Source organism: Macaca thibetana, chromosome 14 (assembly GCF_024542745.1).
Source record: "Macaca thibetana thibetana isolate TM-01 chromosome 14, ASM2454274v1, whole genome shotgun sequence".
NCBI classification, from domain to species: domain Eukaryota; kingdom Metazoa; phylum Chordata; class Mammalia; order Primates; family Cercopithecidae; genus Macaca; species Macaca thibetana.
In genome coordinates this window covers 20366447-20393801 of record NC_065591.1, presented here as the reverse complement: position 1 = coordinate 20393801, position 27355 = coordinate 20366447, and positions in this window count along the sequence as shown.

Below are 27355 nucleotides of genomic sequence, written 5' to 3'. Positions count from 1 at the left end.
TATTCAATATGTTATGAGACATTTAGGTGTTGCCAGTTTGAATTCAAAATTTAAGCAATTTGAATTGTAGGTAACAAACCAAGATACATTAGTGTACACATGTCCATCAAAAAAGCATGTATGAAATTTTACAGCAGCTTTGTTTAAAATAGCCAAGAGTTAGACACAACTCAAATGCCCATCAACAGTAAAATGCATCATTAGTATAGTCATATAATGGGGATCCCACACACCAAAAAATGGAACAAACCTGCTATTCTCAACAACATGAATGAATCACACAGATACAATGATGAGCACAAGGAATAGGTATATGTAATTTCATTTATGTGAAGTTCAAGAATTGGCAAAACTCATTTGTGGTGATAGAATCTGAGTAATGGTTACTTCTGTGGGTACCAGCTGGGTGGAGGAACAAAAGATTCCCCCAGGACTCAAAATGCTCTGTTTCTTGTTTTGGGTGTTGGTTATATGAGGGTTTTCAGGTTCTGAGAATTAAGCATGATTTATGTTATTTTCTGTATATACGTTATACTTCAACGCAAAGTTAAAAATAGAACGCTAACAAGGAAAGTTGGTAAAAATGGCAGATTACAAATCAGTGCAAAGTTTTGGAGGGAAATTTAAGGAAAAGCCTTGATAATATATATAACCATTACCCAATATTTTGTTTCTAGAAAATTACCCCTAGAACCAAACAAACATGCAAAGATTTGTGCAGGGTGTTGTCACACCATTATTTATAGTGGCAAAACCTGGCAACACCTAAATGTCTCACAACATGTTGAATACAGTGCAGCCATTCGAAACCCTATCACAGGAAAAAGTTATTGACTTTTGAAAATGTTCATGGTATATTATGAAATGAAAGAGCATGCTCAAAATAATACAAGCAATATGATCCTATTTGCAACAGTTAGAATGCTTTTAGTTGCAAATAATGAAATACGTTTCTAAAATAAGGGCAGATTATTATCTCAAATAACAGGAGTCCAAAGATAGGGCAATTTCAGGGTTGGCTAATGAAGTTGCTCAAAAACGTTATCCAGGACCTAGACTTTTTCTTTGGTGGTGGTTTTTGTTTTCAGCCTAGTTCTTCCTTGCTTGCTGGATGACTGCAGCAGCTCCCTGAATCTCCACCTTGTAGAGCCAAGTTGAGCAACAGAAAGAGGACCATTATCTTCTGTGGACCTCTAAGAGCAAGGAAAACATTTCTCCAAAGCCATTCTCATGTATCTCACTGGCCAGAACTGTATCACATGTCCAATGTCTAAACTATTCACAGAAGAGGGAAATGGGATCACTGTAATTATCTTAAATCAATCATGATTGGATTCCCTGGAGCTGTACTGTGCAGGGGATCACTTTCCCTAAGCCCATGGTGACAAGGAGCTTGAACACTTCTACAAAACCAGGGTTTTGCCAGCCAAGAAGAAGTGAGTAGAAGTGAAGACAGACTGGCACTGAATAGGCAACCCACAGTGTTCATCCCATCAAATACACACCAAAAAGGCATAAACCAAGCTCTGAACTTGCTCATAAACCTCACTTCTGGGTAGTAAAACTGTGGTTGATTTATTTTCGTGTTTTGCTCATGGTTTTTGTCATTGGATATGTATTACGTTATAATAAAAAAAGTCTTAAATGTTATTTTCAAAACAATAATTTAAAAATAAAAGGGAGCTTAAGGATCATTAAGCACATCCCCAGCACTTTGCAAATTGAAAAGATATGTTCCTGAAAGGTAGAGTAATGCTTATGAAGCCACAGTCATTTCCTTTCTACTTCTATTTCCGTTCTGTTCCTCCATTCTTTCACAATCTGCCTCTGGGCTACTCATAGTCTGACTTGAAAGTCATGCTGGATGGAAGGAACCTCCGAGGACATCGAAGTCAACCTCTTACAGGAAACCCAGAATGAGAGCAGCTTATTCAAGGTCACCCAGATACCTGGGGAGAAGCACCCAAAGACAGTAATTGGCACTTTAGAAATCCTCTGCTGAGTTTACTTCTTCAATTCCTAAAGCCAGCCCAGGGGCAGCAAAGATTGAGCAAAACCCAGGAAAATACTGATGGCTCAGCCATCTTGCTGTGGAGAGAGGAGCAACAGCCTACTTAAGAATGTGCCACACATACCCCATCCCCAAATTAAAGTAAGAGTCCTCTTTCTAGTGTTACCTCTCTGCTGTTAACCTTGCCTTCTCTGCCAGCTCCATTCCCATAGGCTGGAAACATGTCCAATTTTCTCCCAACCTTTAAACAATAAAAATGTTTAACTCTGCCTTCTCTTTCTACCACTTTTCATCCAAATAGCTCAAAGAGATAATCTGTGCTTTCTTTTTCTAATTCCTTACCTCTCATTTTCTCCTCAACTCATTCCAATCTGCTATACCACTCCATGGGGTAATACCACTAACATTGTTCTTGCTAAGGACACAAGTGACCTCCTATCATGAAATCTGAGGAAATCCTTAAGTTCTTATCTTACTGGACCTCCCTGTTGCATTTAACCCTGTTGTCCACTTTCTCTTTCTGAATGATCTGCTCTCTTGGTTCCCAAGATATCTTGCCTTCCCCAATTCTCATAACTTTCTGGCCATAACTTTTTCTTCATAGGTGGGAAGATGGATAAAGACATATTTCTGATGATATTGTTTTAACATGACTGAAGCCTGACCCAGATTTTTTTCAGTTATAGGAACCAACACATTATTCTTTTTGTTCAAACCAGTGTTCGTTGAGTTTCGGGCACTGGCCAATAGAGCTCAGCACAGCAGTGGAATCCTCTCCCTTGGGAACTCCTTCCCTTCTTCTACTGGCATCTATAGCACTAATGATAGTACTAACTAGACACAGATGCCCAAAGAGCACACAGTGGAAGCTAGACATACAGTTAGGGAGGAGTAACTCAAGAATGGCAATTTTGGATCCTCCAAACAGAGCAGCTTGCCTCAGCATACACCCCAGCTCATGGGTCTCATTTGATGCAGAGAGCAGCCTAAACCAAATGGATTTTGCTAGCTGAGCACTGCCACAACCATCAGCACCATTTGAGATGGGCCCCCAAATACCAATCTGCTTCCTGGCACAGGAACCCTGAAGGGCAATCTCTCTGCCAGCCTTTGCCCTCTGCAGCTGGGTGAAGCTCACCTAAGACTATCCTACATCTCTGTCCACCCCCAGAGGACAAGGCACACGTGGGAAATCAATGACCCACCTATACAATCGCTGGGAAAGCTCGTATCAGCTACCAATAGTGATTAGGTGGGTCTTTTGTTTAAAAATGGGAAGAGACGGTGAAAATTTTCTGGAGATGCGAGGAGAGTCAGTGGCCTGAACTGAATAATCAGACCAAATAGCTCATGCTAAAATAGAGTTAATGCAGGAGAAATAGAAAAAAACTTTAGTCTTACTATCATGTTCCTTGAGATTCATAAGTGTACTGCGCTGACAAAATAATCTCAGACAGTTACAAAAAAAAAAAAAAAAAAAAAAAGCAGCAGCATTTGAAAACAAAGTTATGGAGACTAGCATAAACTTGAGTTCAAAACTAACAAAGCCCACTCACACAAAAATTTATAATAGCAGACAGGTGTGGAGGCACATGCCTATAATTCCAGCACTTTGGGAGGCTGAGGTGGATGGATTGCTTGACTCAGGAGACTGAGACCAGCCTGGGCAACATGGCAAAACCCTGTCTCTACAAAAAATACAAAAATCATCCGGATGTCATGGCACATGCCTGTAGTCCCAGCTACTTGGGAGGTTGAGGTGGGATAATCGCTTGAGCCTGGGAGGTCGAGGCTGCAGTGAGCTGAGGCTGCACCACTGCACTCCAGCCTGAGCGACAGAGTGAGACCCTGTCTTACAAAAAATAAATAAATAAATAAATAAATAAATAAATAGTATTTCAATATTACAATTAGCCACACATATTTTTTAATTTTTAAAAAATGTATAATAGCAATTTGATGCAGCAGTATACTAAGGAAGAACTTGATGTATTTTATCCTAGGAATTCAAAGATGACTTAATAATTATCAAAGCCTATAATGTTTTTCATGTTTCCAAATTATTGCAGAGCAATAATCATTACATCTAGAGGTTAATATGGAAAAATAGGTGCTGATACTGATAGATACCAAAAAAAGGTATTGATAAAAATTCCATTTTAGCCAGGCACAGTGGCACACACTTGTAGTCCCAGATACTAGGGAGGCTGAGGCAGGAGGGTAGCTTGAGACCAGCCTGGGCAACATAGTGAGACCCCCATCTCTAAAAAGAAGAAACCAATTTTAATTATACACACACACACACACACACACACACACACACATACTCTCTCTCTCTCTCTCTCTCCCTGTCTCTCTCTCCTACTAAAGTAGGAATAAAAGGACATTTCTAAAATGTAATGAGAATATCAGAAGCCTGCAGGAAACATCATGAGAACAGGAGAAAACCTGTCTTAGCAAACAAGAATGCTTGCTGTCTCCATTCCTAGTTATCACTGTTTTGGAGCTTCTAGCTAATGCAGTAATATAAGAAAATTAACTAAGATTCATAAATATTTTTTAAAAGGAAGGCACAAAGTAATTATTTGCATGAGATAATCTTGGCTATCAAAAAAGTTCCAGAGAATCAGCTCAGAACTAATGGAAACAATATGTGAATTTAGCAAGACAGCTGGTCAGAATATACATTTATAAGAATCAATAGCTTTCCAAATCCTAGCTTTCCAACAGCAAGGACAATTTAGAAAATAAATGTAATTGAAAAAGATCCTACTCACAATAGCAGCAAAAACTATCACGTACCTAGAAATAAACCTAAACAGAAATAGGTTTATAAGAAGCAAACTATAAAACTTCACTGATGATCACAAAAGAAGACTTAAATACAGTGGAAAAATGCACCAGGTCCCTGAAGGAAAACTCAATATTGTGGGAATGTCAATTCTCCTCAAATTAACCTATAAATTTAATGGCATTCCCATCAAAATCCCAATGGCTTCCTCTCCAAAACCCATAACCCGAGTCTAACGATGAGAAAAACATCAGAAAAGCTACAGTAGAGGATTCTTCCACAAAAGGCCTGCCCAGGATGCCTCGAAAATGAGCTATCAAAAACAAGGGAAGTACGAGAAACTGTCCCAGCCAAGAGGGGCCTAAGAAAACAAGATGAGTAAATATAATGTGGATGAGATCCTGGAACAGAAAAAAGTACTTTAAGTAAAAAGCTAAGGAATTTGGAATAAACTATGAACTTTACTTAATGTAGGATCTTGGTTCATTACTTGTAGCCAATGTATTGTACTAATGGAAGGTAATAGGGGGAACTGGGTACAGGGTATATGGGAACTCTCTGTAATACCTTTGCCATTTTTCTGTAAGCCTAAAATTGTTTTTAAAAATAATACGTAGTTTTTAAAAGTCCCAATGGATTTTGAAGGGGAAGAAGAGAAAATGTTTCCATTTTTATTTTAAATACTACCTGAAATGATAACAGGGGATAACAGGACAGAATTCCCATTTTAAAATTAATGGGTGCCTAGTAAGTCAAGGTGAAGTGAAAAGGTGTCCATCCCCTTCTCCTCTTGAAAAACCATCCTGGAAGAAGCAGAACAAAAAACACAACACAAAATCTACCTCGGATAAAACGAGGAGGCATCAAAAGTATTATCAGATTGCAACATAGGCAGGTGAAAGACAGCTGGAGGAAGGGCTGCCTTAGCAGAGAAGATGGAATCAAATCTGAGTGCCCAATGGCGGGCGCTGGAATGCAGAAAGCCAATTTGCCCACCAGCAATCACAGGAAAGGCTTAGGAACGGCAGGAACCAGGTCCCTTAGAAAGCTGAGGTGAGGGCTGCGGCTGAAAATAGAAGGATCATTTTTCAAAGCTTATTCAAGAAGCACTGAGACCCCCAGATTGCCCATCCCAACCCCACCCAAGGCAGTTCCCTTCCTGTCCCTGCGGACCACCATAAAGCCCTTTCCTAGAGCGATGGTCATAGAGAGACTTCTAAGTTGCTTTCACGAGGCACTGAGGAGGGTGGGAAAGTGCTGAATCAAAGACAGATGGGGGCCGGGCGCAGTGGCTCATGCCTGTAATCCCAACACCCTGGGAAGCTAAGGTGGGTGGATCACTTTAGGTCGGGAGTTCGAGACGAGCCTGGCCAACATGGTAAAACCCCATCTCTACTAAAAATACAAAAAAAAAAAAAAAAAAAAAGAAAAGAAAAAGAAAGAAAGAAAGAAAGAAAGAAAGAAAGAAAGAAAGAAAGAAAGAAAGAAAGGAAAAAGAAAGAAAGAAAAAGAAAGAAAGAAAGAAAGAAAGAAAGAAAGAAAGAAAGAAAGAAAGAAAGAAAGAAAGATTAGCTGGTTGTGGTGGCAGGCACCTGTAATCCCAGGTACTCGGGAGGCTGAGGCAGGAGAATTGTTTGAACCTGGGAGGCGGAGATTGCAGTGAGCTAAGATTGCACCACTGCACTCCAGCCTGGACGAGGGAATAAGACTCTGTCTCAAAAACAGACAAACAAACAAACAAACACAGATGGAGCCGAGGCAGGCAGATCACTTGATGTCAGGAATTTGAGACCAGCCTGGCCAACATGGTGAAACCCCGTCTCTACTAAAAATATAAAAATTAGCCAGGTGTGGTGGCACATGCCTGTAATACTCAGGAGGCTGAGGCAGGAGAATTACTTGAATCTAGGAGGCGGAGGTTGCAGTGAGCTGAGATCGCACCACTGTGCTCCCGCCTGAGTGACAGAGACTCCGTCTCAGAAAAAAAAAAAAAGAAAACAAACAAACAAACAAAAACAGATGGGAGGCTGGGTGTGGTGGCTCATGCCTGTAATCCCAACACTTTGGGAGGCCAAGGCAGGAGAATTGCTTGAGCCCAAGAGTTCCAGACCAACCTGGGCAACATGGCGAGACCTCATCTCTACAAAAAGGAAAATTAGCCGGGCATGGTGGCGTGCATCTGTAACCCTGGCTACTCAGGAGGCTGAGGTGGGAGGACTGCTTGAACCCAGCAAGGTTACAGTAAGCTGAGATGGTGCAATTGAACTCCAATCCAGCCTGTGTGACACAGTAAGACCCTATAAAGAAAGAGAGAAAGCAAGCAAGCAAACAGATGGGTAAGGAGCAGTTTAAGTCCTCCAACTCCTTCCCCACTCAGGTCCAAAATCAGAGATCCCTTCTGACCCAGCATTACCTTGAAGTCAGACCAGGACTAGATTTATGACTCTCAACCCTTGTGTCCGCCGTCTGCCCACACACACACACACCCCCACTGGTGAGAAAGTGGAGGGTCATTCTTTGTAAAAGAAGGGAAGACCTACACCACACAGGAAAAACACAGCTTCACCCTCCAGTAAAGCATTCAGTCTGTGAATCCCACCCGCCTGAGTGTACCAAGCTTGTTGAGCAACTTGCTCTTAAGAATGAAAAGGCAGCCAAGGATCACCAGACATTTGAAGAAAGCCACTGCCTGAAAGGGAGCCCAGTGAACGGGGGTGGCAGGGGGGAAACTTGAAGAAGCAGGTAATACAGAGAACAGAAGGAAAAAAAAGATATTCTTAGAGAAGAGAAAACATTGCATTCATTCAAAATAATGGAAGGAGGCTGGTGTAGCTCCCGCCTATAATCCTAGTACCTTGGGCAGCCGAGGAGGAAGGATCACTTACACTCAGGAGTGCAAGACCAGCCTGGGGAACATAGTGAGACCCCATCTCTACAAAATACTTTTAGAAATCAGACAGGCATGGTGGTATGTGCCTATAGTCCCAGCCACTCAGGAGACTGAGGTGGAAGGATCGCTTGAGCCTAAGAAGTTGAGGCTGCAGGGAGCCATGACCATGCCACTAAACTCCGGCCTGGGTGACAGAGCGACTCTGTCTCAAAAATAAATAAATTTAGTGCATGATACAGATGGCACTACAAAAGAACAAGGAATCGATGGATTATTCTATAATTGGTGTTAGGGCAACTCTCCACTAAGGAAAACATAAAGTCACATCCCTATGCTATACTCTGCACCAAAGTAAATTCCAGATATTTAACAAATATCTGGATATGTTTAAATATCAGATATTTAAACAAACAAACAAAAAGAGCAACTAGAAGAAAATCTAAGATTTTTTTTTTACAATTTACTGAAGAAGTAGTCCTGTCTAACCATGTTCACAAAACTAAGGAAAAACAGAAAACATCTAAATTTCCATACAGCAAAAGACATCAGAAATAAAGTTATAAAAATTGCTTGCATTGAAAAAACTGCATTACATATTTCAAACAAAGTGTTTTGTTATCCTTAATATGTAAACTACATTTCTAAATCAATAAGAAAAACAAGGACTCCAATTTTAAATGGACAAAGGACATAATCAAGCAATTTGCAAAAGAAGCATGAAAGATGAGTAAACATATTAAAATAAGCGCATGTTGCTAGTGGTGTCATATAATTTGAAACAACAATGAGATACATCAGTTGCATAGCAAACCACTGAAGATTAAGCAGATTGATGGTGTTCAGCATAAGGGTGTCAGGGAAACAAGCAGGCTCGTACAAAATCAATGAGAACTGACACGGGCACAATCACTTTGGAGGACAACTGGGCAAAATGTTTTAGGATGGGGCCAGGAGCAGTGGCTCACGCCTGTAATCTCAGCACTTTGGGAGGCAGAATCAGACGGATCACGAGGTCAGGAGTTCAAGACCAGCCTGGCCAACTGGAGATTGTGAAACCCCATCTCCACTAAAAATACAAAAATCAGCTGGGCATGGTGGCACATGCCTGTAATCCCAGCTACTTGGGAGGCTGAGGCAGGAGAATCGTTTGAACCCAGGAGGTGGAGGTTGCAGTGAGCAGAGATTGCACCACTGCACTCCAGCCTGGGCAAAAGGGTGAGACTCCATCTCAAAAAAAAAAAAAAAAAGAAAGAAAAGAAAAGAAAAAAGAAAAAAGGATTTTAGGATGTCAAGCAGGGCATATTGTTGACCCTGAAATTTCACTTTGGGAACTTATCTTAAGGGAATAACCAGAGAAGCAAACAAAAGATACAACTAAGGATGTGTACTGCCACATTTTTATGATAAAAAATGTGACCTAACCTAAATATCCATTTGTTTATGTGCCTATATGTTGGTCTTCCTTGGGATACTCTGAGCTTCACAGAGGAAGGGACTGTAGGTGTCTCACTCATCTTAGTGGCTCTAGTGTCTGATGTGTCAATCAGTGCTTTAGATATGGAGGGATGAGTTGAGGGAGAGAGAAACAATGTTAAAGATTATTTGGAATCTTTAAGCCCAGTGATTCCTATATTTCTTACTTTCATAACTGGAGGAACTACTATAGGTTTGTCAACCTTTCATTTTGCCAAGTAGGGTCCCTCAGAAAAACAGTAACACCACTTCCATCTTCTACACATGCTATTATCACCCTTGCATAAAAGAAAAAGGACATTTGAACAACAAAAATAGTAGGAAATATTTCATTCAAAATGAAGATCGTCCTTTAAATTGAATAGCTTTAGCTTTCTGAAAATAATGCTACATTGCTTTATGGTTTTCATCTTCTCAAGGACGAGGGAAATGTTCTCTGACAAGCGTGGCTGTATGGATTGACATGCGGAAACTGGTCCCTCATTTTACAAATTGAGAAAAAACCACTGAGGCTCTGAGCAGATACAAGATCTGACTCTAGTTCCCCAGGAGTCAAATAACAGGGGTGGGACTAGACCCCACATCTCTTGGTTCCTGGCCCAGAGCTCTATTCTTTCATGACAGTGCTCTCCACCAGCAATGTGGCTGCACCATTTCTGGAATGAAGAATATTCCCTTATGGTGGGACTTTGGAGATCATTAAACATAAGATCTACCTGGGCATAAATTATCTTCAGAAGAGCCCCCAACCTTGGCTTATACACCTCCAGTAACAAGAAACCCACCACTTGCAGTGGCAGCCCCTTTTTTTGTTGGGTAGTTCCATTGTTTTGGCAGTTCTTATTTTCCTGGAGCTTATCTGTCTCACCGTGGCTCCACCTAGCAGTCCTAAAGCCGTTCGCCAATCTGCATGAGGATCTCTCAGGTTTAGGAGTATGTGGCATTCAAGAGTCATCCTGGAGTCTCCTGGGACAAAAAGGGGCCTCTCTAATGCCCCAGTCCCTATCCCTTTCTCTAGCATCCCTCTGCAAGACTGAGAACATACTTCATCTCTTGAATGATGATTGAATCCAATATTCCCAGCCCTATTTACAGACAAGGAGACTGAGAGAGTGCTGTAGAAACCATCAATTCCAATACTCACCACCACCAAGGTCTTCCAAAATGGAGAGAGTTGCCCAGAGTCTCAAGTTTGTAAAGAGTACTCCACAACTTGTACTCCAATCAATGATTTCAACCTCTTTGATTTAGCAGTCTGCCAAGGTCCTGTCTACAAGGCAAGCTCTACCGCTGGCTCTCAGATGATATCTGGGGGTTTCCTTTGCCTATTCCCCTGGTTAGACACACTGTTAAGAAATTTTGATGAATAACTGCATGATCATCTACAAGCTCCATAATGCCTTGGTTTTAATGTTGCAAACAACAGAAATTGCTCTGGCTGATTTTGGTCACCAGTCTCCAAGGTGACCACAAAGGATCCCTACTCCTGGTGGCTGCACCCTCGTGTAGTCCCCTCCCACACTATACCAGGGTTGGTCTGTGTGACCACAGAATATGGCAGTAGTGATGGCATGTCACTTCTGAGATTAGTTTATAAAGGGCTGTGGCTTTCCTGGCCTGTCAGAAACTGTGTGATAATAAATGTTTACTGTCTTCAGCTGTTAAGTTTCGGGCTATTGATTACACAGCAATAGACAACTTGTAAATTGAAAAGGAACACAGTGAAAGGATTTCAGGTAGCTCATGATCCTCTGGAAGCTGGAGAAGCAGGTGTGGGGTGCACACAGCCAGAGCCACAGCCAAGATCATGCTAGAGACCTGATGTGGTAAAGACACTGCTCCCCAATCTGACCAACAGGTGCCAAAGCCTGCACCACCAGCCCTAGCCCATAGCTCTGTTGGACCCAGCTACTGACATTACTGCCCCTGAGAACTGACTGCACTGTACCCCACCCATGCCTGAAAGGATTGTCCATGGTCCATGCTCCCAATTCAAAGTCAGGAAGATGCATCTGATTGACTGAGCCTGGGTCATGGACCAGTGCCTTACCTGCAGGGAGGCCGGGGAAGGGAGTTTTCGTTGTTTCAGCGTATCCAGTGGGCAGGGAAAGGGCACACTCTGCTTCTCCCCAAGGGTCAGAAGGTGGGATGCTCTCCAGCCACTGGAAGGGGAATCAGATGCTGGGGAGCCAGAAAAAAGAGACATGTTTGCTTCAATGTCATCTAGAATTCAGGGATAATTCAATGAGATGGTTTATGAGCATGCCTACAAACTCACTGGGACTCAGTAAATGTTTATCATCCAGATGGCAACCAAGGTGATCTCATGAAAACAAATCAAGTTCTGGGTCTCTCCAGCTTTAAAATAACCAGTGGCTTCCACTGCACTTCAAAGAAATCCAAACTGGAAAAGGCTGGCGGAGATCCCACCCACTTCTCCCCACATCTGCTTCTTGTCCTTCTTGCCACACTGCACCCCGGGCACACTAGTCTTCTACCACTTCATAGAACAAGCCAATTCCATCCTGCTCAGGGCCTTTGCACTAGCTGTGTCCCCTGCCCAGAAATTCTGCTACTCAACTCTCAGTGGGGCTGGCTCCTTTGTATCTAGCAAGACCCCCACCGAAATGCCACCTCCTCAGAGATGCCTTCCCTGTCCTCATGATCTAGGGCTGCTCCCTCACTCCCATGCCACTATTCCCATACCTCCCCACCTTTCCATGCCTCAATAGGAGGGACTAATGGGGGAGATTTTCTGGAGCACAGATAGGGGATAGTGGTTTGGGCCTCCCAGGGAGCTGGCAGGAACAAGGCAAGCTGCTTGTCAGTAGAGCAAAAAATGGCAACAATGATCTGACCCACGGCATTTTGATCTTAGCCACTGTCAGCAGCTAGATGAGCAATTCCTTGGTCTTAAGCCAGTCCCTCCTTCTTTCCAAGAGACGGATCCCTCAGCTGTTGGGCGAATGGACAAGACCAGAACAGAACTGTGCCTGGCTTAACATAAGGCCTGTGGAATCCAGGTCCCTTCAGCAGCTCTTCCAAATGTGGATTTATTTAAAGCATTTATCTCTTACCATTAAAAAGGGGAACATCTTTAATAAAAGGCAGAGAAAACAAGGCTGAGACAGTAGGATTAGAAACAGTAAAGCAGTAATAAGAAGGATGCAACTGCCAAAGCTGTTAGAAGGTGGAATTTGGCTCTGAGCTTCCTGGCAACCTGTGCAAGAAGGGAAGACTGATCAGTTACGGAGCTCTTCTTATTAGCAAGGAAGATGCTTGCCAGTTCCTTGGGGAAGATGCAGTGCGTTCCAGTTTTAGTTTTTTCTGGGCACTAAATCCTGATTGAAATTTTGCCCTTGTGGTTTTAGGAAAGGTTATATGTGCAATAAAAAAGTCCTGGTTTTACAACAAATGTGGAAGTGAATCCCTAGTGACCTTTCCTTCTAGGATCCAGGGGACATTTACCTTGGAGCTAACAGGAAGTATGTTTTGCTTGGTGTCATTATTATTAGTAGAGGGTGGAGGGAAGCCCTCAGGTGGACTTTTCCTTTTAAAGAGGTGAACTCTATTCATTTAGAGCATTTCAGTAGCCTTCACAGGGACCTGGAGGTGACTGGGATTGTTAGCACATTTTTTGCAAGAAGAGGTCATAATGTATCTGGCCTTGAATCACAAAGTTCTGGTCAGCTCCTTTTTGTGAGATATGCTCAAGGGAGAAATTAAGGAAATATTTCACCACCCATTAGACTGAAAAGCTGCATTATGGAAAAGGACAATGAACCAGAAATGACCAAGAGCAGATGACACTGAGCATGGAGTCAGGCAGACCTAGGTTTGAATCTCGCCCTGCCTCAAACTAGCTGTGTGACCTTGGGCAAGTCTCTTAACCTCTCTGAACATGGTTTCTCTGTCTGCAAAAAATGGTGATGATGACACCCATCCTGGATTATTGAGAGGCTAGATGGTAATAACCGAGAAGGTGTGTGCCATATGCCCTATTCACTTCAATCCTCTTCTCCTTCCCTTTCCCTTAAGTTCTCAGGAAATGTCAGTGGAGCTCTCATCTCATCCCTACTTCTGAGTTTCAGGCCCAACTCAGCCCACAGAGGCACAGTCTCACAAGACGTCTTTGTCTAGACTGCTTGTCTGTGGTGATCACATTCAGGGTCTGGGACCACTTTCTGCCCACATTGACCCAGAGCACGTGTGTCAACCCTCCAACTGCCTGGGGCTTACCTTCTGAGATGTTTCCACCAATTCCCCCAGCCTTGTTTCAGATTCCTTCCTGTGCCTTGGCCTTCACTGTGTAGCTACAGGGGCAGCTTCTCGAGGGCAGAATATAGAAGCCCTGGTCCCAACTCCTCATGCCATGTAGGAAAATACTGGCCCCCAGAGAGGACAAGTCAAACGTTTCAGGCGGCAGGCTGGGACTCAGACCTAGGTCTCCGGATCACACCGCATCTCTCTGTTCCCCACAGCCCCTGGGCAGATCCCAGTGTGACGCCTGAAGCGCTGACTCAGCAGCCTGCAATGCCTGAGGACCCAGTTGCACTCTACAGATGCAGCTGAGGACCTACGGCTTCCTGGCAAAGGACGCCAGACTAGAAATGGATGGGGAGATTTAAATAGAAAACCAATGCCACAAGACATTCCCTCCTTACCTCACTTCCAACTTGCCAGCTCATTCTCTTAATGATCTTTTTGCTCTCGGGAGGCTGGGACCACACCCCTCCTTTATCTGCTTCTCTTTTTGCCCTCATCTCCGGTATCTCTGCCTCACCCTCTACCCCAGTCACTGCAAGACATATGTCCAACATCCTGGGCACGTTGACGCCTCGAGGTCTTTGCTTCTGCTCTTTGCCTTCCTGGCAATGCCATCCTACCATTGGTGGAAATTCCAGGCCTGCCTCTGACATCACTTCCTTGGTGAACCTTTCTCCTCAAAAGGAACAACAAATGGCTCCCTCCTCAGTGCCCTTTCCCCTGGCCGGGCACTTGACATCCAAAACAATGCTCAGTGCCACTGGAGGTGCATTCAGTTCTGAATTAATTGAAGTTATCTGCGAATGCCTTCATCTCTTGGGCAGACCAAGACCTCCTTGAAGGATCTTGTCATTCTAATCGTGGAACCCCTCCCCCCACCCCCCATCCCCCAGTATCCGACACTCTGCCTGGCACCAAGCAGAGAGATACTCAGGAAACTTACAGTTGCATTGAACTTCATATAATGATAGGGTTGTTCCTGTCTCTTGAGCATCTACTGTGAGTAGCTGGGTGGTGGGCCCTTTACATATACTCTCATGACTCCTTACTCAGAGCCAGGAACGTGGCTACTACTGTACACCACTTTGCAGATGCAAGAAATAAAGGCTCAGAGAGGTGAAACACACTTGCTCCAGATAACACAGCCAGCAACAGGCATGAGATTCCAAGAAGTTGTGTTTGTGACGCCAGTCAAGGGAAACATATGATGTGGTACCTACAGTGCTCCATCAGCCCCACCGCCTCCAGCTCCACATCCAGATTCCAAAAGCCGTGAGCACGCCCAGCGGTCTGACCATGAACGCCCATTTGGGAATCGCCAGCAGCAGAGTTGACAGGGAACTCCATCCGCCTTGGGAGGAGGCTTCCCAGGGGTAGTACGCTCTGGGGGCCGTCTCGGCAACTCTTGCAGGGCTTCGTTGATGTTTGGGGGGAAGGACCGCCTTTCATTGGACAGCGCCTCGCCCAGGCGCCTTCCTGGGAATCACCAAGTGGGGTTTATGGCCCCAAATTTGGAGCCTGCACAGCACATCCTCCCTTGGTAGCAGAGATGTCGCCATTGGACCACAGCACTTATAGAGGACGCCACGAGAAAGGGGTTGATTGGGGAATGGTTGTCCTGGTTACGCCACCCCGCAGTGTCCCTTGCCCTCCTCCAAGACTTCCAGCCCCCTCACAACCTGTCAGTTTTCCAGGCGCCCAGGAAAGCAAGTCGAGCACTCAAGCCCTCTGACAATTCCATCCCCGGCCCCGTCTTTCCCTCTCCCCCCTCTCTCTGCGATGTCGAATCCCATTTCACAGATGGAGAAACTGAGGAATCGAGCAAGTGAATGCCGCTTAAACATCTTTTCCAAGCCAGCCAGGGACCAGCCCCTCCAGCTCTCAGAATCTCTCTCCCTCTGTAATATATTTTGATTTGAAGAACATGTGCTATTCGCGACTTCAAAACCGCAACCCCAGGTAAAGAGTTAATATTTTTAACGAACCCCAAACCCCTCACCCTCAGCCTTCGCGGGACGCCTGCGTTTTGCAACTTCAGTTTGTATCTCCAAACTGCTGAGCATTCAAAGGGTTAAATGGGACCGGGAGGGGGCCAGCCGCGGAGCCCTGAAAGGGTTAAAAATCCAAACGCGTGGACTCCCCCCGACTATTTGGTTCCAAATGGACAGCCACAGGACCGTGAGAGCCAGGGAGCCCCCCTCGCAATGACTTTTTTAAAATTTGAGAACTTTTACTTCCGACCCCAGAAAAGTATCCCAGTTCGAAAGTTCTCTCTTAACCTTTTCTTTTTTTCATCATTTTTTTCTCGATTTCTCCACGGGCTGGATTATAAAACGCTCCCTCTCCCTTTGGGTTTGGGGAGCCAGGTTCCCCCCTCCGGGCAGGGCGCGGGCCGAAGAGGCCCCGGGAGTTTTCTCCGGGGCCGGGTCGGGATGCGGCTGGTGAGTCCCGGCTCCGGCCCCTGAATTGGGGGGTCCGCGTCTGCCCCAAACGCCGCTTTCTTCCGTTTTCCATGTCATTTCCTGTACTAATAAGATGGTGGTCAAAGCAGGGGAGGAGAGCAGCAGCGAGTCGCCGCCGCCGCCGCGCCGAGGCTGGCGCTGAAACTTTGCCTCGCCGGGGACCAGCGCGCCCGCAGCGCGGCCGCTCCCGCCGCGGGGGCCGCCAGCCGGGGCCGCGCCGCCTCCGCCGAGCCGCCCGCCGGGCCGCCCGCGCCGCCCGGGCCCCGCGGCTGCCGCAGCATTCCCGGGAAGGTGAGTCAGCCCCGGTAGCCAATGTGGCCATTGAAAATGGCTTCGGAGAGCGCTCGGCAGTTTGCCAGCGCGCGGGGGCCGCCGGTGCGGGAGCCGGGAGCGGCGGCTGGGTCGCGGGCGGCCGGGGGGCTCGGCGTGGGCGCGGGGCGGAGGTCCGGGCGGCGCGGGCGCGGGGTGGGGGGCGGCCCGCCGGGGCCGCGAGGTGGGTGAACCCTCTGCAGGTAGCTGCCGCCGCCGCCGCCGCCGCCGCCGCGGGAGCCGGGGGCCGCCCTCCGCCTCCTTCCTCCCAGCTCGCTCGCTCCTCGCCTTGTTACAATGTAGCCTTTTCTCTCCGCGAGCGGCGCGCCCGCTGACGGACGTGGCCGCCGACCAATGGGAGTGGCGGCCCGGGCTGAGCGTTCGGAATGAGAACGCGGTGACACGGGCGGGGCGGGGCGCGGACGCCAGAGGGCTCGCCGCGGCAGCCGGCCTAGTTCTCGTGGACGCCCTCGGTCCCGCGCCGGGGGCTGTTGCGGGGGGCTCGGGGATAAAGGTGGGAGGTATCCTTTGAGATGCGACGAAGCCTTCTCTATCAAGTTTCGCGATTGCCCGCGAAGCGTGGCCGAGCCAGAGGGCGTTTCTGGAATGCGTTTTAAGTGTTAGTTGCGGTGTAGACTCTTCGGGAAACCTCTCCGGAGCGTAGCCTCCACCCCCACTCGCAGTCCCCAAGGTACTCTTCTATGCAGAAACTGCAGAAACTTAGCGGCCAATGACCTCTCTCCGGTCAAGGCCACCGTGCCCTAGGCGAGTCGCTGCAAAGAGAGTATCAATGTCTTGGGCGATGCTGTTGAAAAGTTGCTGGTGTGTGTCTAGAGCCAGGTTGGGAGATGGGGGCTTAGAACCCCCCAGGCTGGGCTGGGATTTAGGGGAGAAAAATGTGAAACCTCTCCTCTTTCCTAGACGTTTGCTTCGTGTGGAGAAAGGCCGTGCTGCATAATTTAGAGTGGCTGTAAGGAAGCACACCCAGCCCTTTGTGCGTGGGGCCAGGAGGCGATCATGAGAGATTGCTCTTGGTACCTGGAAACCCTATAAACTTTAGGGGTTTGGGGACAGAAGAATTTTCCGTGGAGCGTTGATGCCTGTAGCACCCAAGCTGATCCTCGCTCACATTTCCTCTTGGGAGGAAGGGAGGTTGGGGCTTTCCTAGGGTCATTGTTGGAGGTGTGGTCATGGTTGGGGAGCAGGGCACAGTCTTTGCCCGCCGACCCTCTGAAAGGTGGACAAGCAGAGTTCTGTAGGGCACATGTAGAAACCTCCCCTTCTGGGAATAGAGCCCAGACCTCTTGCTGTATTCAGTTTAATGGAAAGGGTGTCTCTCTTTGAATTCTACTTCCTCCTCATAGTCGCTGTCTGACTTTGGACTTCACATTGTTGTCTTTGGCCTTTCTGAGCCTTGTGTCTCCATCCCTAACATGAGTCCAACAAAACCTGCCTGACAAGGCAGTTGTGAAATTAAATGAGATAGCAATGATGAAATGCCTATTCCAGGGCCTGGCATACTGTTTAAGACGTGTTCTTAAACACTCCCCCAGAATCATGGCAGAAGGTACTGTCCTGGGAATATCAGAATAGACCCTACAGGCCCCATCGTGGTCCATCCAGTCTCAAACTGACAGGGCCTCCAAGGAACAGCTGGTGGCAGGATCTCGTTTCCTTTCCTGGTGATGTTCTCAAAGATGAGGGACACCCCTCACTTGTCCTAGATTGGTCATGATAGCCATCACCTCTGCACTTACAGACTCATTTGACCTGAGTTACAGTTCTGTCATCTAGACTTCTTGGGTTGATGTGTTCCATCCATTTCTTCCCCTTGGTGTCAAGTAGGATTTCTCCTATTTGGATTTGTCCTCTCCTGGACTTACAGGGAGTTTCCCTGGTTCCAGGTTATTGGCAAGTATGAAGTAAAGAGCACTGGGCTAGGAGTCGGGAGTCCTGCCTGTGGATTCAGCTGCCTTCTTGGCCTGTTCTCTTGGCTGTCTCATAGGCGTGACAAACACACAGGGGCCAAAGCTGTCCATAATCTTCCTCCTCTACGGCTCTGATCTTGGCCAAGAGCACACTGTCCTACTACTCTTTAAGGCAGAAGCCTTGGTGTCTCTGTCTCTGTCACCCCAATCTACTCCATCTCCACGCCCAGATAATTTTATCCTCTCAAATGAACCCATCCACTTCTTTCCACCCCCTCTTCCCCAGTGTTGTAGTCAAGCCATCGCTGTCTCTCCCCAGGACAACAGCAAGAGCCTCCTAATGTCCATCTGCAGCCTCCCCCTCATGGCAGTCAGAGTGATCCATTCCAAATAGGGTCATGTCAGGCATCCCACTTCCTGCTTCAAACACCTAGAAGTCTTTCCAGTGTGTTGGGGATAAAGAACCAAATTGGTGCAGTGACCTGAAAGCTTCTGAGTGATCTGGCCTCTGCCCTTGACCTCATCTCCTATCCTCTCCTAGATCTCTTTGAACTCCATACCCCGATCTCTCCTACACAGGCTGGTTTTTCCTCCTCAAATCCTAGAGCTGTTGCCATCTAATGAATTAAGGTTAGCGAAGGGCACAGTGGGATGGGAGTGTCTGGTTGTCCTTAATGCTTTCCTCTTACTATTTCCGGTTCTTCTAGTTCCACAGTAGGTTGACTGGAGCTCTGCCTACACTTGGTGGGGGCCCCATGACTGGCTGGTGAGTTATAAATGACGGTGATAGACGTCACTTCTGGGCCACAGCATTTAATTGCTGGTGTGAGACCCTCCACAGTGCACTCTCCCTGTGGCATGGCAACTGATAGTAAGGCGGGATGGTGGTGGCTGTTACCAGCCTGAGTCCCTGCGTCACTCCGCGTGTGAAGCCCTTGGTGACCCATGGACATGCAACATGAGTGATAACGTTTGTTGTTTAAAACCGCTGAGCTGTTGGGGGTGTTTGTTACTGCAGCATAACTTAGCCTGTGCTGACCGATACAGGGACTAGAGAGGCATTTTAAGCAGAGAGACAAGTAGTGCACGTGCAGTTAATGCACAGAGGGAGGACCCTGACTTGAAAGCAGCTAAGCTGATCTTTTTGACATGCATATCTGAGCATATAAACCCCTGCCTGAAAGACCTTCAGGGACTCCCACTGCTGTGAGGAGAATGACAGAAATCCAGCTGCCCTCCAGTCTCTGCAGGGAGCTGCCCTCCAGTCTCTGCGGGGGACTGCCCTCCAGTCTCTTTTGTCCCTCCCATTTGTCATGTTCTGCCTAACATGGGGCTTCCTCATACTGTTCCTTCTGCCCTGACCTTGCATTCCACCCCTTCTCCCAATGAGGCCTCCTCATCCTTCCTCCTCCATCTTCACATCCCCTCTTCAGGGAAGCCCTGCCTCATTAGGCCAAACTCCCTTCTTTATAGCTTTCTTGGCCCACCTGCCTCTCTTTTGGAGCACTCACATCCATAGCAATTTTCCATTTATTGGTGTAATGATTTGGTTGCAGCCCTGCTCTTCCATCAGACTGTAAGCTCTGCCAGGGTTGCTTTGAATGTGCTGTTATGTTTGCACTTGAGAGTTGCTCACCAAACACCTTCTGCTGAATCCTTGAGCGTGGACAGAGGGCCCACTGTGTGCTGGGGGCTGGGGACAGGATGAGGGAATGCCACTTCCCTGAGCTTCGGGCTGGTGGGTCCAGCTGGAAAGAGGTGTCAGGCATAGCTGGCAAAATGACTGGCTTGTAGAGTACAGATGATACGTTCCCCATCCTTACTGGTGTCCATGGCCCAGGGGGACTGTGTGCCAGCGATATAGCAGAGGATATTCCAGGAAAGTCAGAGGATGAGATTCAACATTGCTTTGAGGTCCCTACTGATCTAGACAGTATATGATTCAGTGAAGGGGCTGCAGAACCGGAGATCTGGGGAAGATGAAGAGGAAGAAGAAGTTGATGATAATGATAGCAGCTAATGTTTTTTGAGGGTTTATTGTGTGCCAGCTGTGGTTCTAAGCATGTCACATACCTGAAAACAGCTCCACAAGGTAGATGTTATTTCTGTTTCACAGATTGAGAGACTATGACTTCGAAAGATGAGGTAAGGGACCCAGGGTTAATGGTGTGGCCAGGATTAGAACCATGGCAGTCTGAGGCCATCTCCTTGGTATGCCTTCTTGGAGTAAGGGCAGAGAACCCCAAGCCCCTTTGGAAGCATCATGTGGGGTTATAAAGCCCTCATGGGAGAGCAGGCCTCCAGTGGGGTGACACCTACCTAACATCGGGGTTTGAGCATGGGGTTCTTGGCTCAGAGGTGACTGGTGGCCCTGGTGCCAGGGCTCATCTAAAACTGCCTGGTGCATCTCCACCTCCTGCTGGAGGCTGAGACTCCTTGGAGGCCACAGAGCCCCATGTTCTCCGAGTGAGGCCTGGGAAGAGCTTCCCGACAGCTGACCCTGGAGCGGTGCTGGAAAAACAAGCCGTGCAGAAAGAAAAAAGAAAATTGTGCTGTTGTTTTTTTAAAAGCCTGTTTCCTATTGCAGATTTGTATCTGTGTTGAAAAGGCCAATGTTCCCTTAATGCAGCCACATTGCTGGTGGTGTCCCCAGACTGTGGCTCTGTAAGTGGGGAGGCCTGGACCGCAGTCTGGGTATCATTCGGTCCTTCATTCATTGACCAGGTGGTTAGGGCATGTGCCAAGCACTGTGCTGGGCCTAGGGGGTGCCCTGTGCAAGTTGGTCCTTGCCCTTCCAGAGCTCACAGATCAGCCTGGGAGATGGGCAAATAGCCAGGCAGTTGTAGCTTACAGCAGAAGGATGCAAAGGGGGCAACCACTGACTGTAAGTCAGGGAAAGCTTCCCTGAGGAGGAGGTCTTTAGGCTGAGCTTTGGAGAGTGAGTAGTATTTGGAGAACACGGGAAGGGAGAGGCTTCAGGTCCAGGGCGTGGCTTGTCCAGAAGCGTGGAAGCATGGAAGGGACTGGGGAGGCTTGAGTAGTTTATTCGGGTGGAGAGTAAGTGTAAGGGGAGGAGACGGAGGTGGATGAGGCTGGAAAGAGAATAAGAATAAAAACAGTATGAGTAACACTAGTCCTGGTCCTCGGCATTGGTTGCATCCTCTCCCTAGGTCACTCTTACCCCAGTTATCTCCATGGCACTTTTACCCCAGTTACCCCATTGCCTCCCCCAGGACTTCTGCTCAAATGCTACCTTCTCATGGGCACATTTATTTATTTATTTGAGACAGGGTCTTACTCTGTCACGCAGGCTAGAGTGCAATGGCACAATCTCAGTCACTGCAACCTCCGCCTCCTGGGTTCAAGCGATTCTCCTGCCTCAGGCCCCCGAATAGCTGGGATTACACGCACACACCACCACACGTGGCTAATTTTTGTATTTTCAGTAGAGCCGGGGGGGGGTCTCACCATGTTGACGAGGCTGGTCTTGAACTCCCGACCTCAGGTGATCCACCTGCCTCGGTCTCCCAAAGTGTTGGGATTACAGGTGCGAACTACCAGGCCTGGCCATGGGTACTTTCTTGTTTAAAATTGCAACCCACCCTAACACCCTCTCTCTGCTTCCTGCTTTTTTTCTCTCTTTAGTGCATAGCACTTATCCCATGCCCCATGTTTTACTTTTTTATTTTGTTTTCCATCTGCCTCCCATCGTTATAATGCAAGTTCCCAGAGAGCTGGGATTTTTGTTACTTTTGTTCACTGCTGTGTAAACAGTATATGCCATATAGTAACTAGAGCCTCAAATATTTGTGGAATGAGTGAATTAATTGAGCACTGACTATGTTCAAAGTGTTTTATCTGCTTTGTCTTTTTAAATCTTCACAGCGATGCCCTGATCATGGTATTGTTACTTCCCCATTCTACAGTTTAGGAAACTGAGACTCAGAGAGGTAGCATCACTTGCCTACGGTTTCATAGTTGGTGATGAAATTCAAACTCAGGGCACCTGATTCCTGAGCCCTCCGGCCTAACCCGGATACTTGGCCCTTACTAGGCTGTAACAGGTCCTGACTGCTGTGTTGAGGAGTTTAGACTCTGTCTGTTGGGCGCAGGGAGCCTCAGAGGGTTTTATGGGGAGGAAGCTAACATGGTGATCAGATCCTTGTTCCGAAAAACAGCAGCAGTGGCTTGGGCATAAGACTGGAGGCAGGGAGGCCAAATAGGAGGCTGTCATAATAATTGAGGTAGGGGAGGATGAAGGTGAGAGCTGAGAGTGACTATTCCCAGCGAAAAGTAGGGAAACTTGGCCCTCTACAGTGAAGGTCAGAGCAGATGGGTTGGGGCTTAGTTCTGGGGGCCAGATGTTTCCCCCAGCGTGCCTGACTTCTGCTTCTGAGTAGCGAGGGGACCTGCATGTAAAATCCAGCAAAGTGCCTTGTGCTGGTCCCTTAGCAGGAAAAGGGAACTGAGAAGGAGCCAGGGAGCCAGCTGGTGGGGTCCACACTGTTCCCTGGAGAGGGCGTGGGCCCCAGGTTCAGTCCTGCTTCTGGCACCAGATAGCAGTGAGATCTGAGCAGGAGGCTGCTCCTCTTGGAGTTACCCATTTTCTCATCTGCAGAATGGGGGCGATGCCACTACCGGCCTCCAAGGGCTGCATGGACAGCTCCGGAGAAGGAACACCAGTGAATGGCTTAGGGCCAGTCTCGGGCCATCTCGTGGGTGTGAGGCCGGTGGACATGGGGGAGGCATGGGGGTCCTCTCGTGCCCCTTGCTGGGGATGGGACAGCAGTGCCTGAATACGAGACAGTGAGTGTATCTATACTTAAAGGTGATCTGGCCACAGCCTCAGACACTCATGGTGCCCCAGTGTCTTGTGTTCAAGGCCAAATACTTAACCTATCTGGGCCTCAGTTTCCTTTCTGTAAATGGACTCAGTAATATCAGTCCTGCCCTACATTTTGTGGCAGATATTTTTCCTCCGTGTTTGCAGGACTGAGTTTAAGGTGCTATTATCTCTGAGGCGGTAAATAGCTGGAAGGAACATGTGTGGAGCACCAGGACACCAACAATAGCCCCGTGAGGTTACTCCTGCATCCATTTATGGATGAGAAAACTTGGGGCTCAGAGAGGTTACATGACCAACTCAAGATCACACAGCCATTATTGCATTTTTTCCAATCTTCTTAAGAAGACCACGCTGATAAAGGAAGCCTTTGAGGTTGCCTATTTGTATTACATAATAATCCCCAGAAGGTTTCTTGGGTGATTCAAAAATAGGATTTGGGCTGGGCACAGTGGTTCTTGCCTGTAATCCCAGCAGTTTGGGAGGCTGAGGTGGGAGGATCGCTTGAGTCCAGTAGTTTGAGACCAGCCTAGACAACATAGTGAGACCCTGTATTACAAAAACTGAACAAAATTAGCCAGGCGTGTTGATGTGTGTCTGTAGTCCCAGCAACTTGGAAGTCTGAGGTGGGAGGATCACTGGACCCTGGGAGATCAAGGCTATGGTGAGCTGAGATCGCACCACTGTACTTCCGCCTGGGAGACAGAGTGAGACCCTGTCTCAAAAATAATAATAAATCAATAAAAGTAGGATTTGATTTATAGAGTGTTGGTTTCAGACCTTCTCCCCGTCCCAGGAACCTCACAGGTCAGAAGTTGCAGGCACATTCAAACCAGGAGCCTCCACTGAAATGATACTGGGTAGGGGAAGTGGAGTAGTGGGGGGCGCAGATAGCTGCTGGCCATCCTGCTCCCAAGCAGCAGCCTCAGATCAGAGGTTGGTACTAATGGTCAGGGGATCCACTTGCAAAGTGAGGCACCCCAGGCCTCTGGAGCCTTCAATGTCTTCTGGAGCTTTCCCCTCCAGTCCTGTCTCCCCTACCTCACCTGATCCATAAGAACAACCAGGACTCTGCTCCTCCCAACTGCACCTTCTCCCGATCCCCGATCACTAGCCTAGGCAGGTTGGCTCTTAAAACCCCTATTTTACAGCTCAGAAAACTGAGGCTCAGAGAGGTGAGGTGACTTGGAGCTCATACAGTTTAGGAAGTAACCAAGTTAATATTCTAACCCCAAATCTAGTACCCCTTCCTCTGCACCCCAGTCCTTCTGGAATCAGAGCAGAATGGGGACCCCAGAGAGCGTTGTTGCAGTCTCTGTGCCCTGCTTTGCAAACAGAGAGGTTGTCCAGCTACTGCATGAATATCAGGCAGTGCGGCTGGAAGGAGCTTGGGGTAGAAAGGGGGGTAGTGGCCAGTGGGCGCCTTCCCCCAGGCTTATGGCAGAGTTGGGGGCGAGAGTGGGACCAGCAGGCAGGAGGATCACTTTGACTAGGGCACTGAGCTGGGCTGGTATGGACGTCACTGAGCAAGTAAATATGGAACCGCCTCCACAATGTCAGCTTTCCCAGAGTGGCTTCTCCCACTATCTCTCACTTTCCCCAAGGGAAAGGGGTGAGGGCCAGGAAAGGATCCGGCTGCCCGATGCCAGGGGATGGAAATGGCCGGCTTGGGAGGCTCCAGGACGGCCGAGGGGCATGGGGAGGAGCCCACCAGACCCTCAGCCCCAGAAGGAAGTGAGCTTCTCGTGGGAGCAGCTGACTGGGACCCAGCCAGGGCAGACTCAGCACCGTCATGGCCCAAGGTACAGAGAAGGCGGGCTCTGGGGGCTGCCGGGAGGTGGTTGGCTGGGGCTTGTCCCTGACCTCACAGCCCTTTACTGCCCCAACCCAAACAGAGTGACATTTTCCCAGGGGCCAGGGATGCCCCTCTTTAGGCCAGCTGTGTTCCAAGAGAAAGCAAGACCAGCCAGAGGGGGCTGGCATTTTGAGAGGGGGTGCAGTGGTGCCCCAAGAAGGTGTGGAGGGGGAGGCAGGAAAAGCCCCTTAGCCTGAGGGAGGCAGAGGGCAGGGAGGTGAAGTTCTCAAAGGAAATCAGCAAGCTTAGCAGCCAGGGAAACCAGCAGTCTCTCTTGACCCCAAAGAGGAGATATTGGGTCTCCAGGGAAGGGTGAGCAGAAAAGGAGAATCCAGGGCAGAGTTTCCGGCTGCCAGATCCTGGGCCTTTTATAAACCTCAGTGACAGCCAAGCCCCAGTGAGTGTGGATGGGCATGTTCCGTTCAACCCTCATAGCTGTCCCATGATGCTAGTGTTATTAGGTGCAGTTTCCAGAGGTAACATTGAGGCCCAGAGAAGTGAGGTGACTCACCTAAGGTCACACAGCAATGAAAGGCTGAGCCAGGATATGAACCTAGGTCTGTCTGATTCCAGAGTCTGAGTTCTTTACCACAGCATGGGACTGGCTTGCTGGGACTGCAGTGGGAGATAAGGTCAGCCATCCATGCTGGGGAGTTTGTACAACTAACTTACAGATTCCAAGTTCCTTCCCCCTGAGATGATGAGCAGTGTAAAGAAAGTATAGCATGTGGGCCACTGTGGCTCGGGCAGGTCCCCCTCTCTGTGCCTTTATGTGACCACTTGAGGAATGGGGAGGCCTAGCACAAGGACCGGCCATGTTATAGCATTTTCAGACCTTCCCATCCATTGTCTGGGTCAGATGTTCATGGAGTGGGCCCTTGTGCTCTAGGATCCAGACATACACACCTGACTCTTGATGGGCCCTGCACCAGGTTCCTCCAGGAACACCGGGAGCACAGTGGCTCTGCCAGGCCATGGAGACCGTGGTCTGCAGATCTCTGCCCATCCTGAGCTGTGTGGGACAGGTCTGCGGTGAGAGACGTGCAGACTTTGAAAGGAAGCCTTGAGAAACTTGTTTGGCAACTTGACATTGCCACATCATTTTTAATTCTATTTCACAAAAGCATCTGTTGGCATCAGATTGGAAAACTTAAAAAATAAAGAATTCACTTCACCTCGAATTTCTTGAGCAGCTCTTGCCTGGGTCTTGGGATTGAAAGTAGGACGCACCCGGCTTGCTCATGGATATGGGGCAGAAGAGAGCAAGTCATTTCGCCCTGGCAGGTCGAGAGGGAGGATCTGGTTAGGTTTCCCAGAGGAGGTGACGATGAGCTGGACCATGAGGGAGGAGCGGAGGTTTGCCAGGTGGAGGGAGAGGGAAGGGCATTTTAGGCACTGGGAACAGTATGTGCAAAGGCAGGCAACAGAAGGACCCGATGGCTCGGGAATGGCAAGCGGTCATGGGTGTTTAGAGAAGCAGTGGAGATGGCTGGGGAGAGGCAGGTGAGGGCCAGGCCGGGAGGGCCTTGAATGCCATGTGGAGGAATTGAGACTTTGCCCTAGAGGCACTGGGGAGCTGTTGGTGGTTTGTAAGCACGGGAGAGTAGTAGTTAGCTTTGTGCTATAGAAACTCTGTCCAGGTGGCAGTGGACTTGAGGTGGCCATGGCTGAGTAGGTGGCTTAGAGCGGTGGTCTCCAACCTTTGGGGCACAAGGGACCATTTTGTGGACGACAATTTTTCCATGGACGGGGTCGGGAAGGATGGTTTTGGGATGAAACTTCCACCTCAGATCATCAACTGTTCCACCTCGGGTCATCAGGCATTCGTGCGATTCTCATAAGGAGTGCACTCTAGAGCCCTCGCATGTGCAGTGCACAGTAGGGTTCATGTCCTGTGATAATCTAATGCTGCCTCTGGTCTGACAGGAGGCAGAGCTCAGGCGGTAATGCCCGCTAGCCTGCCTGCCACTCGCCTCCTGCTGTGCGGCCAGGTTCCTAACCGCTCATGGATCAGTACCTGTCCGTGGTCCAGGTGTTGGGCGCCTCTGCCTTAGAGGACCAAAGAGGCCATCCAGGTGTGTGCTTCCTTTCCGCCACCAACCTCCCAGAAGGCTGTTCCTCGGTGGAGCAGGTTGCTGATGCACAGGCCTCTCTTTGTCGCGTGAGTCAGTCCTGGCTGAAGGACAGGCAGCCCTCAGGTATGAGCAGCGTGGCCTTTCCAGGCTGGCCTGGTTAGTGGGGTCACACCTGGGGTCACGGGCTGGCCATGACAGAACTCTCTTGTCCTCACACCTGTCCTACTATAGCTGCAGGAACATGGACTGGTGGGCTGTCAAATGGGTGCTGGGTGCGGTCTGGGGTACAGTCCAGAGCCGTGTTCAGGGAGAGCTAGCAGGAGAAGGGAGGCCTGAAGTTTGAGCTGAGGTTGGGTCATTGCCCAGGCCCTGGGTGCCTGGTCTCTGATGGCATGGGGTCTGTGTAGGAGGTGAGCAGTGGGCAACAGGCTGAAGTGGCTTCCTGCATGTAT